We start from the raw sequence: 10,515 nt of genomic DNA on the forward strand, positions 1-10,515 counted from the left end.
CAAGTTCCTTAAGAAGAACATCTTCACAAGATTTGGCACACCACGAGAGATAATCAGTGATGGAGGAAGCCACTTCTGCAACCAACAATTCAAAACACTACTGAAAAAGTATGGAGTAACTCACAAGGTGGCCACACCTTATCATCCTTAAACCAGCGGTCAAGTAGAAATATCAAACAGGGAACTGAAGCAGATTCTAGAGAAAACTGTAAACAGATCTAGAAAGGACTGGTGCATGAAGCTAGATGATGCACTATGGGCATACCGCACTGCATATAAAACCCCAATTGGCACAACACCCTTCTGATTGGTTTATGGAAAATCATGCCATCTCCTGTTGAACTTGAGCATAAAGCCTACTGGGCAATTCAGGTACTAAACTTTGACCTCAAAGCTGCTGGTGAGAAAAGGCTCTTACAACTGAATGTTGGAAGAAATCCGACAAGATGCATATGAAAATGCCAAAATCTTTAAGGATAGAACCAAAAGATGGCATGACAGGCGCATAGCAAGGAAAGAGATAAAAGAAGGAGATCTTGTCCTCTTATTCAACTCTAGATTGAAACTCTTTCCAGGAAAACTGAAATCAAGATGGTCCAGACCTTTCAAGGTCACCTAAGTCTTCCCACATGGAGCAGTAGAGGTATGGAGCGAAACCTTTGGCACATTTAAGGTCAATGGGCAGAGGCTGAAGCCTTACTTTCAGGGAGAACCCATAGAAATGGGAGTAAATTGCACTCTCAATCCTGCTACTGTCAAACCATAAACAAGCAAAGTCCAGCTAAAGACTATAAACAAGCGCTTTTTAGGAGGCAACCCAAATTTTTTTTGAACTTTTCTTCTTTTCTTTTTCTTCAATATTGAATTTTTGTTTCATACTCATTAGAATTTCATTTTGTAGGATTTTTGAAAAGGGGAATAGAGATCAAGAGAGGAAGGGAATCGCCAAGTCAAAACCACAAAAGGGAAAATTGAACAAAACCAGGGAAGTAACTCTATTGTTAATCTTTTCATCCATTTCATGTGTTATGATGATAAAATTTTTCATCTGCCAAAGATTTGAAAAATCAGAAAATTACACGGGTCATGTACTGGTAATACACGGCCCGTGTAACTTTCTGGAAGTCCATAAATTTCACGCAATCTCGACCCTTCAGGAGACAGAAATTTACACGGGTCCATATCCCAAATTACACGGACCGTGTAATGTCTCTAGCAGAATAACTGAGAGACAGAAGGTTATATGGGGCTCCTTGAATTTTACATGGGTCGTGTAACATATCAAATAAAGTAACCCGAGAGACAAGAAGTTACACAGGTCCCATAACTGATTTACACGGGCTGTGTACTATGACAGATTTTGAAAATTTCGAGTAGAAATTTACACGACCCTACATGTCGGGACCCGTGTAGTGATACACGACCCATGTATTTCATCGCAGACATGACTCCTAGGGTGCGAAACGCGTAAAACGAAGAGTCCTAATGACTCTTTAAATACACCCCTAGCATTAAAACCCTTCATAAACATAAAATCCTTCATCTACTCCCTTCTTAGCCTATAAAAACCTCTCAAATCTCATCTCCCTTCACCAAAATCATACTCTTCTCCTTCCGAAAAACACACCCATAGCTCCTGCGAAGAGATCTGCAAGGAGGATCTGCTCTTCTTTAAGATAAAGAGGAGAATCCTCACCTTCTCCACCCCAACCTCCAACCCAACGCCCAAGAACGAGGGTAGGCACTCCCCAACCATCTCAACAAGCCCCTCCTCCACCGTAACCACAGCCACAACCCACTCCACAACCCAAAATCTCTATTCCTTAGGGATTTTAAGATGATGCCCACAACGCAATGTGCACCCAACTTCATGCCTAAAAAATATCCTCTGCCAAATACATAGATTCTGCTTTTAGAGCAAATCGGGTTGCAAGAAGAAATCAATGGGCTACTTGACAGCATTGGGTGGATAAGGTTTGCCCAACTCCAATTTTCGGCTTACAAAGACACAACGCTGGAATTTTTGGGTAGCTTCAAGGCCAACTTATGGCCCACCAACAGGGAAGACAGGGGCAGAATTAAGTTTCGCCTACTTGGTGTAGACCAGGTAATGAATATGAACGAGTTCAACGCCATCTTTGGCTTTGACAATACCGGCCACTAAGAAATCTCAAGGAACCGCATGCTGTACAACAACATCAATTTTTGGGATTCCATTGCACCAAACACAGATTCCTACAACACCAACAAATCCAAATCAATGGGCATCACTAGTTCAGCATTGCGATACATGCATCGGTTCGCCGCCCATACCATCATGGGCTGTGGAGACAGCCTTGGCGTTGTCAATGCCAGTGAGCTATTTTTCCTATGGTGCATGGTAACCGGGCAGCGGTGTAGCACTAGCTTTTTCTTGTGCAACCATCTCTAATGCCTTTTCCATCAGCTTACCAGGCACATAGTGCTTGGAGGCCTTGTCACCACTATTGCCCTCCACTTCGGCTTTGTTTCAGGACATCACAGACTGTGCTTTGTTACTGGAACATCGAGAATTGATCAAACTATCTACATATCCATGGGGATATGTAATAAGGTGGGCAACAAATGCTACTTGGTGGATGTTGAAGGAAACACCATCCCTCGGAGAGACGAGGCAAGGGAGGGACCCGGTGAGACTTCACAGCCTCAAGAAGAAGGGCAAGAGCGGATGTTCAAAGAGTCCCCTGTCCGAGTGCCTCCATACACACCACCACCACCGACAGACGCGGTCCTTGCATACCTGCAGTGCATGGAGACCATAATATACGGCAGGATGCGAGCTATCGAGGACAGCCTCCAGGAAGCACACAATAAGCTGGACATTCTAATGGACAAACTAGATGAGGAGGAAGAGGAGCAAGCATCACTAGCATCACCATCATCATCATCAGAGGCCTTTTAGAGATAGACTATAGGATAGGATCTTTATTATAATATCTTACATGCCCTAGTCCTAACTTACAACCATAGGTCTCTTTTATTTGCTTTATGTTCAAAAATTTTCCATGCTTAATAAATATTATGCTTCCTTAAAATTTTTGTATGCTTAATCTGATTTTACACATTATATTGACATTGAGGACAATGTTTGGCTTGAGTTTGGGGGGGATACATTTGCACTTGCTTATCATTACATGCACATCATTGCATTGTTTAAATTCAGCTACAATAATTCTTGTCTATCAAAATTTTCGAGAATTTTTGAAAATTTTTTTATTGTAAATTGTGAAACTTAGCACTATAACCAAATTTTTTGTAAGCTAATAATTGGACTCCACGGGATAGAGGAATGAACATATCTAGATGGGCAAAAAGGGATTCTAACATGTTGTTTGTGAAGAAGCTAATCTCTTTTATGGAACTAGACTAGCTAAACCTCTTCATAATTATTAATTTATCACATTGAACTTGTAAAATTAGGAGAACAAATTTTGAAACACAAGCAAACTAAAAAATTGCCTCACTAGCTCTAGAACATATCTCTCGGACCTATCGAGGCGAAATCCTAGCATATGTTTGATGAAGAGATGATTAAGGCAATTTTTGATACAGCCTTACTAAGCCTTAGCCACCCCTAAATTAAAATGTATATCCCTTGTAGCCAACTTGAAGCCTATGTTCATCCCTTAAAATTTATTGCTTACCCATGTTATTCACCTAGCCCCTAACCTAAACAACTACCATACCCTTTTGAGGAAGCAAAATGCATAAAGAAAATGAAGAGAGGATGTGGAACTCAAGAAAGAATGTGAGTGTGCAATTGAAGCCAAAGAAAAATTTGTCTTTCCAACCCAGCAAAAGCAATGAGTTTGAGGGAGAGGACAAAAAGAAAAAGGAAAAAGAAAAGAAGTCCCAAGATAAGTGTCATGGAAGCATGCTTGACAATATAAAAAGCCAAAAGCCTTTCCTCTCCACACAAAATATGTAGATACGAACTCAGTATACTTGGATTTTATGCATACATGCTATCCTCATATTTGCATTCCCTAAAAATCTTTCATCCCTCTAGCCCCATTACAACCCTTTTAAAGGCCTTTTGATCTTTTGAAAAAGCACATGCTACATTAGTGGAGATAGAAAATTGAGATATGCCTATGGAGTTAGAATTGAAATACTTCATCTCAATTACTTACGAAATAGGCAGATTTGGGGGAGTTAGTGTTTCTTAATTCTATCTTGATAAAACAGGTTGTTTGTGGCTTATTAATGGTCTTGTATAGAGGAATAATTAGTAGAAACACCATGAAACGAGGTGAAGTTCTAGACAGGCAGCTGCTAGAACCCTTATGCCTTGAAAGAGGGGAGTTGGTATGAAGGTTGGAGGAGTTTAATTCTATGCTTATTAAATTGATGGTTGTATTCCTAAGTATCCCCTGAAATGTGCTTTAAAATAGAGTTTTGTTTTGCTTTAGGACAAGCAAAAGTTTGGGTTTGGGAGTATTTGATACACTAGAATTGTATAGATGTTTTTAAGTACATTTATATTCTAAATCATAGCATTTTCATGCATAGTAGTTGATTTCATTAGTTTTCATAAATTCTATTGCCAAGCCCTTAATTCCATATTTTCTGCATTATTTTAGGTGTTTGGGTGAAGCCCTAGAGGATGGGAGTACAAAGGAAAGCTTGGAGAGGTAAAGAGACAAAGAATTACTGCTGATACAAAGTACACGGGTCGTGTAAACCAAGCCCCAGAGCCGCGTAACTCTCTGCCAGAAGAAAGTCAAGAGAATCGATGAGAAACATAAGTACACGGGTCAAGACCAGTTTTACATGTCCATACCTTTACATACATTACATACATCAAAATAAATTTTTACAGTCAGGGTATAAAAATACCCGATAACTTTAAAGCAGGTAGCTCCTCAATCCTCAGCAGCTTAATCTGCTACTCCTCTAGTCTCTAAATCTGCGACAGCAATAACAGCCATCGCTGAGTACTAGGACTCAGTGGTGCACAACATACTAAAATAAACTTTATACAGAATTTAAATCACATTTATTCAAAATTTAAATTGAACATGAGCAATACATTCAAAATATGACTTATAAAATTTTAATCTAAACAATTTCATTTCAAGAGTCTCAAACACATTTCATAAAAATACACAGTTATATCATGCCATTTGAAACAAATATAATCTCAATAGCCAGAGGCTAAGGAGAAGTCACATCACAAGGCTAGCTAGCTCAAATATATGGGAACCCATTCTTTTTCTTCTTCTACTGGCACACACCTCAACACTTCAGCCAGAGAAGGAATCAAAATTCAAAACTGATTTCCCCCACTAGTCATGCTAGTGAGGTGTTCAAATATATGGTCATGACACTGTGGTTTCAAAACTTATCTTAACAATTTACTAAATATTTATTTCCATTTCAAATATACATAAATAAACTTTCAACAATTCAAAGCAAAAGCATAATACACATTTCATGCACTTTGTAAATGAATTTTAAAGCATTTTGATGTTGTACACAAACCTTAAGGGAGTCGCCTCTTAACCTTGACTCGATCCCTCGAGTTCTTTCCTGGTGTTCTTTTCCACTGAAACACACAGTTTCACAGTGTTTCAGTATCATAACTCATCATTAATCCAAAAATAAATTCAAATTCACTTATACCTAGCTTTAATATGCTAAACTTGATGTTCTTTAAAATTTGTGTTTCGGGGTTACTATTCACTACACTATTCAAGTCAATTTGTTGACTTTCTAAGGCTTAATAGGCATGGGAATTCCAATTTCACCCACATATCACATTTTAGTTACTAAATTTGTTGGTTTTGGTTGTTTACTCAAATTTTAAGTCTTTTTGGCAAATTTGCAAATTTTCAGTTTTGGTGTCTTATGTTGCACTATTCCATTGGTCATTTTACTGTTAGAATTTGGCAAAATTTTCTCCATAGAAAATGTTTCCTATTGTCTTAACTTTATTCTCCTTTTTAAATCACTCCAATTGGAGTTTTGTAGCTCAAGTTATAGCCATTTGAATCATGACTGCCGGATTGGACTTAATCCAGATTCCTGGGCAAATTCTGATTCTAGCAGTTTTAGGTCACCAATTTGGGTGACTAAATGACTTGGTTAAGGGCATAATTTGAGTTTGTATTCTTCATAAAAGTTTTAGGTCTATATCTCAGCTTTCCACTGGTAAAATTTCAGATCTTTTAGACCTTCCTAGCCCAAGTTATGGCCAAATGAACAGACATTTGGTCATTTTTGGTACAGGTCAGATTGCCAATTCCGGATTTAGTCAATTTGTTCACTAGGTTTTGGTCACTTTTTGGGCATGATTCCTCAATGAAAAATGTTCCATTTTGTGTCTATTTTCATTCCCAATTGGCCTCACACCAATTGGACTTGTAAATTTTCAGTTTTGATCCCTGAAAGGGACCTTGGTAATCCAAATTTGCAATCCAAATTTGCATTTGGTTCCAACACTTCTAACATACTTCAATTGGTCACAAATAACCATTTCTCAACTCAAACTAGGTCAAACACATCATTTAACAATTTCTTATATTTTTCCTCCCAAAACCCTAGGTGCCAAACCCTAATTCACCTATTTGTTGCATTTAACTAATTTCAAGAATACTAGCATTACTTCTATACTCATACAAGCTTACCTACACTATTTATTCAATCAAATTCATATATTCTCATCACAAACCCTAGCTGGCCGAATTTTTCCTCTATCCCTCCAACAATTATTTTCTTTTAATTTTAAGTTAAAATCTAAGCTACTTAAACCAAAAACATAGAAATTAAACTAAGAAAATGGAAGTTTGCTCACTAACCTCAAACTTTGATTTTCAATCTTCAATTCCCTTCTTCTTTTCTTCTTTCTTTCTTATTCAAGCTTCTTCTCAAGTTAGGTTATCAAGTTCTAATGGAGAAATTTAGGGAATTTACGGTTTAATTGGTGGGTTTAAAAGCTTGAGTGCAAGCTTCCATGGTGTTTTGGTGAGGGAGAGGGAGAGAGAATGGTGGATGGCAACTTGAGGAAGATGAAGACTTTTGATTTTTTTTTCTTTTCTTTTCTTTTTTTTATTTCTTTAGGAAGACCACAAATTTAAATTAAATAAATTTTAATTATAATAATTATTGCATCATGCATGAGGTCATGCATGATGTCATCACTTTTTACTTTTCCTTTTTCTTTTTTTTTATTTATTTTTCTATTAGTTCTTTAATTTAATTCCCGATTCTGAAATTTTCTTTTCTCCAATTTTATTTGACAGTTAGGTCAGGAGTTAGCTCTCGGGGTCAATTGACCAAATTGCCCCTCTCCGATTCGACTCGGTTTGCAATTAATTCAATATTTCTTCAGGATCCCTGACCTAATTATTTGATTGGCTTAACAATTCTTTTTCGTGATTTTCTCTTTTCCACTGTGTTCATAATAGTCCTAAGGACCACTGCGTCACATTTTACGGTTCAAAATTTGAGTTTAAATTGACTTCGCAATCCTTCACGAGAAGGTCACCCATCGTTGTGACTCTCGGCTCGTTTAACTCCTTATGTTCTATTTTTCTTATTTATACTTAACTAATTGATAATTAATAATTATTTATGTTCAGAGCTTATCTACTTTTCTTAAATGTGATTTTAATCCTCTTAATTGTCCAGACTAACACCGGTCACCGGAATAGTGAAATATACCAGGCTATGCAAATAGGGTTGTTACAGTTAACAAACTTCATTCCCTAAGTATTCGATAGCCTAGACAGTCAAGATTTCTGTGTAGATTGGTACTTGCTAAACAAAATTCCTCGTGGGAATGATACTCTACTTATCAGTTTATTACTTGTTAGAGATACGTGCACTTGCGGTGATTGCAAAATAACAAAACATAGACTAAAACTTAAGAGTGTAGCTTTAAGTGCTTGGCTTCCATGTAGTCTTTAGATCAGTGGTGCTGATTTTTTACTCTAGCTCTTTCACACGTTATAGCTCCTGATCATCTGTCCACGTAATTGGCCCACCTTTTAAGAACTTAGGAGACTTTAGCTCTTCTTCCTCTTTAGTTGGCTCTTAGCTTAAACCATACCTTGTGATCTACATTTTAATCTCAGGAAAAGTTACTAGGCCATCTATATGTTTTCTTAGGCCCATGCTAGGAAAAAAATTTTCGTTAGGCATAGGACTGGTGTGAGTATTTGGTCAGTTTTCTAAGTCAGTTATCTCTTTAGCATTAATTAGGTCCTAGATATCATGATCATTGACAGGTGTCATGACCATGGGTTTGGTGGAACTTGCAATATTGGTTGATATCATAGCTAAGTGGGAGTGAATTTAGTGGTGGTCTGGATGGTAAGAACTACAAGAGGTCTTTAGCTTTGAGACACTTTAAAACTTTAGACAAGGGTTGGTTGAATTGGGAAAATCTCCTTGGAATGCGAGACACAATTTGAACCTTAATAACTTTAATGTCACTTAATTAGCCTACCTTAGGGCCTCTTTCCAAGGTTGACCACAATTTTCACTTTCAGTTTAAACATCTTGGCATTCAAGGTTTCATCAAACATGGCCAAAGTTTCTTCCATCTTAAGTAGTGTAGGTGAAATCCTTACTAGTCTCTTCCCTTCTATAACGCAAGTGACTTGATAAGAAGTCTCTTTGTTATGTTTCGAGGCTATATTTGCTCAAAAAAATAGGATTTAAGGGTTAACCTAAACATGCTATGTACATGAATGCAATGCATGAATGGACCATTTTTTTTTTTTTACCTTTACCTTTACAAAACCAAAACCAAAACCAAACCATACCAATAGAACCAAAACTGAACCAAAACCAAACCACATGAGCTAAACTAAAGTCAGACTAAAGAATGAATCAAAACTAAAAAAACATCTCAAAAACTGAATCTTTGCCCCCTTATACCTCCAACTCTCATATATAGGGTAGGAAAAAAATTTCTATCTTGGGCAATGGTACACTAGACACACCAACAGGGGGTGGTCCCGGACGATCCTCCCCTCACAAATAAAGGATTTATATCATTAAAGTTTAGCCATAAGTAAGCATCCTTTTGCTTAACATAGGTTTTGAAATGGACTTGAGCCTATACACACATTGGGTTTATGCATAGGCCTAGGTTCATCTCAACTACCACTAAAACTTATGGTTTGAATAGTAAGGCTATAAATCCGGCACAATAAAAATCTATGGGGTACCTAGGGCTAAAATCTATGGCTCATGTGCTTCATCAAGTAGGAAATGGGTTAGCTATGTGAGAGCTTATCCATTAAGCATAATAACCAGAGCTGTGGCTTTTTTATATACTCGAAGGTATGGGCATAGGGTGCTAGCATTCATCAATTCGTCATAGCTCGAGTGGAACTATGGTCTCTTCGGCTAGTACTAGTGGGGCTAAAAGGCTAAGGGTAATCCATGTAATGGTGTAGTGCAATGCAAAAAGTTTAACAGAGGAATAATATTAGACAAATAAAAATATGTTGGAGTAACTATCCATTTATTCCCTAGTGGAGTTGCCAAACTGTAAGGGGGGAGGGGGGGGTCATAATAAGGCATGAGGTGAAATATCATCCACTAGAATTATATAAAATACACCAGGTAATGCTCAGGAAGGATAGTGGAGTAACAATGGTCTCACTTAAATACCAACTCCTTAGACAGCATTCCTAAACATGCACTTCATACAATTCTAATAGAATCAAACTACTTGTAAGTACCATCTTCCCATAACACTGTTATAGTACTAAGAATTTATGCCATGAAGGCATAGATAGATAGGAGCCACCACCCAGGTAATAACCGGGACATATTCAGTGTTTCTTCTGAGGGTCATGAATGACAACTTACTTCTTGCAGAGTTTTCACAACCATTATTACCACAGGCCGGGTCTAGGTTTTGGATAGTAGGTATATAAGGGGAGGATGTTAGGCAACCCTTACGTTTGGTATAACCTCATTAATTTGAGTGTCAATCCTCTACTAATGTTTCCAGAAGTCATGTTTGTTATTCATCTATTATACTTTGTCCTAAAAATACAATTCTAATTCTACACACGCAAGTAATTCACAAAAGGGTTGTTGTTTACAAACAGTTTTCATGCACAAGTAATTCTTATTTATGGGTTGCTAACTATTTAATAATATTTACCAGATGACTAAAATTAATTTATTATTGAGAATTTAATTTATAAATAAATTCAATTTCAAACAACCCTAAGTTTATATTTAACTTAATTAATTAATTTTTCACCAAGTTATCCTAAGGATAATTAAACTGAATTAATTATATACATGTGTAATTTATTCTAATATCATATCAGGCCCAAATAATCACAACCTAATAAGGATTTCTAAAATGTTAATTTATTTTACAATTACTAAGCATTTAATTAAATTTATTTTATATGCCAATGTTAGTTTAATTTAAAAATAAGATTAATTTTAATTTACTAAGTATTTATTTAAATTAATTATATGCAAAAGTAGGTTAAATTA

This window comes from Hevea brasiliensis, chromosome 5, assembly GCF_030052815.1.
Source record: "Hevea brasiliensis isolate MT/VB/25A 57/8 chromosome 5, ASM3005281v1, whole genome shotgun sequence".
Lineage (NCBI taxonomy): Eukaryota > Viridiplantae > Streptophyta > Magnoliopsida > Malpighiales > Euphorbiaceae > Hevea > Hevea brasiliensis.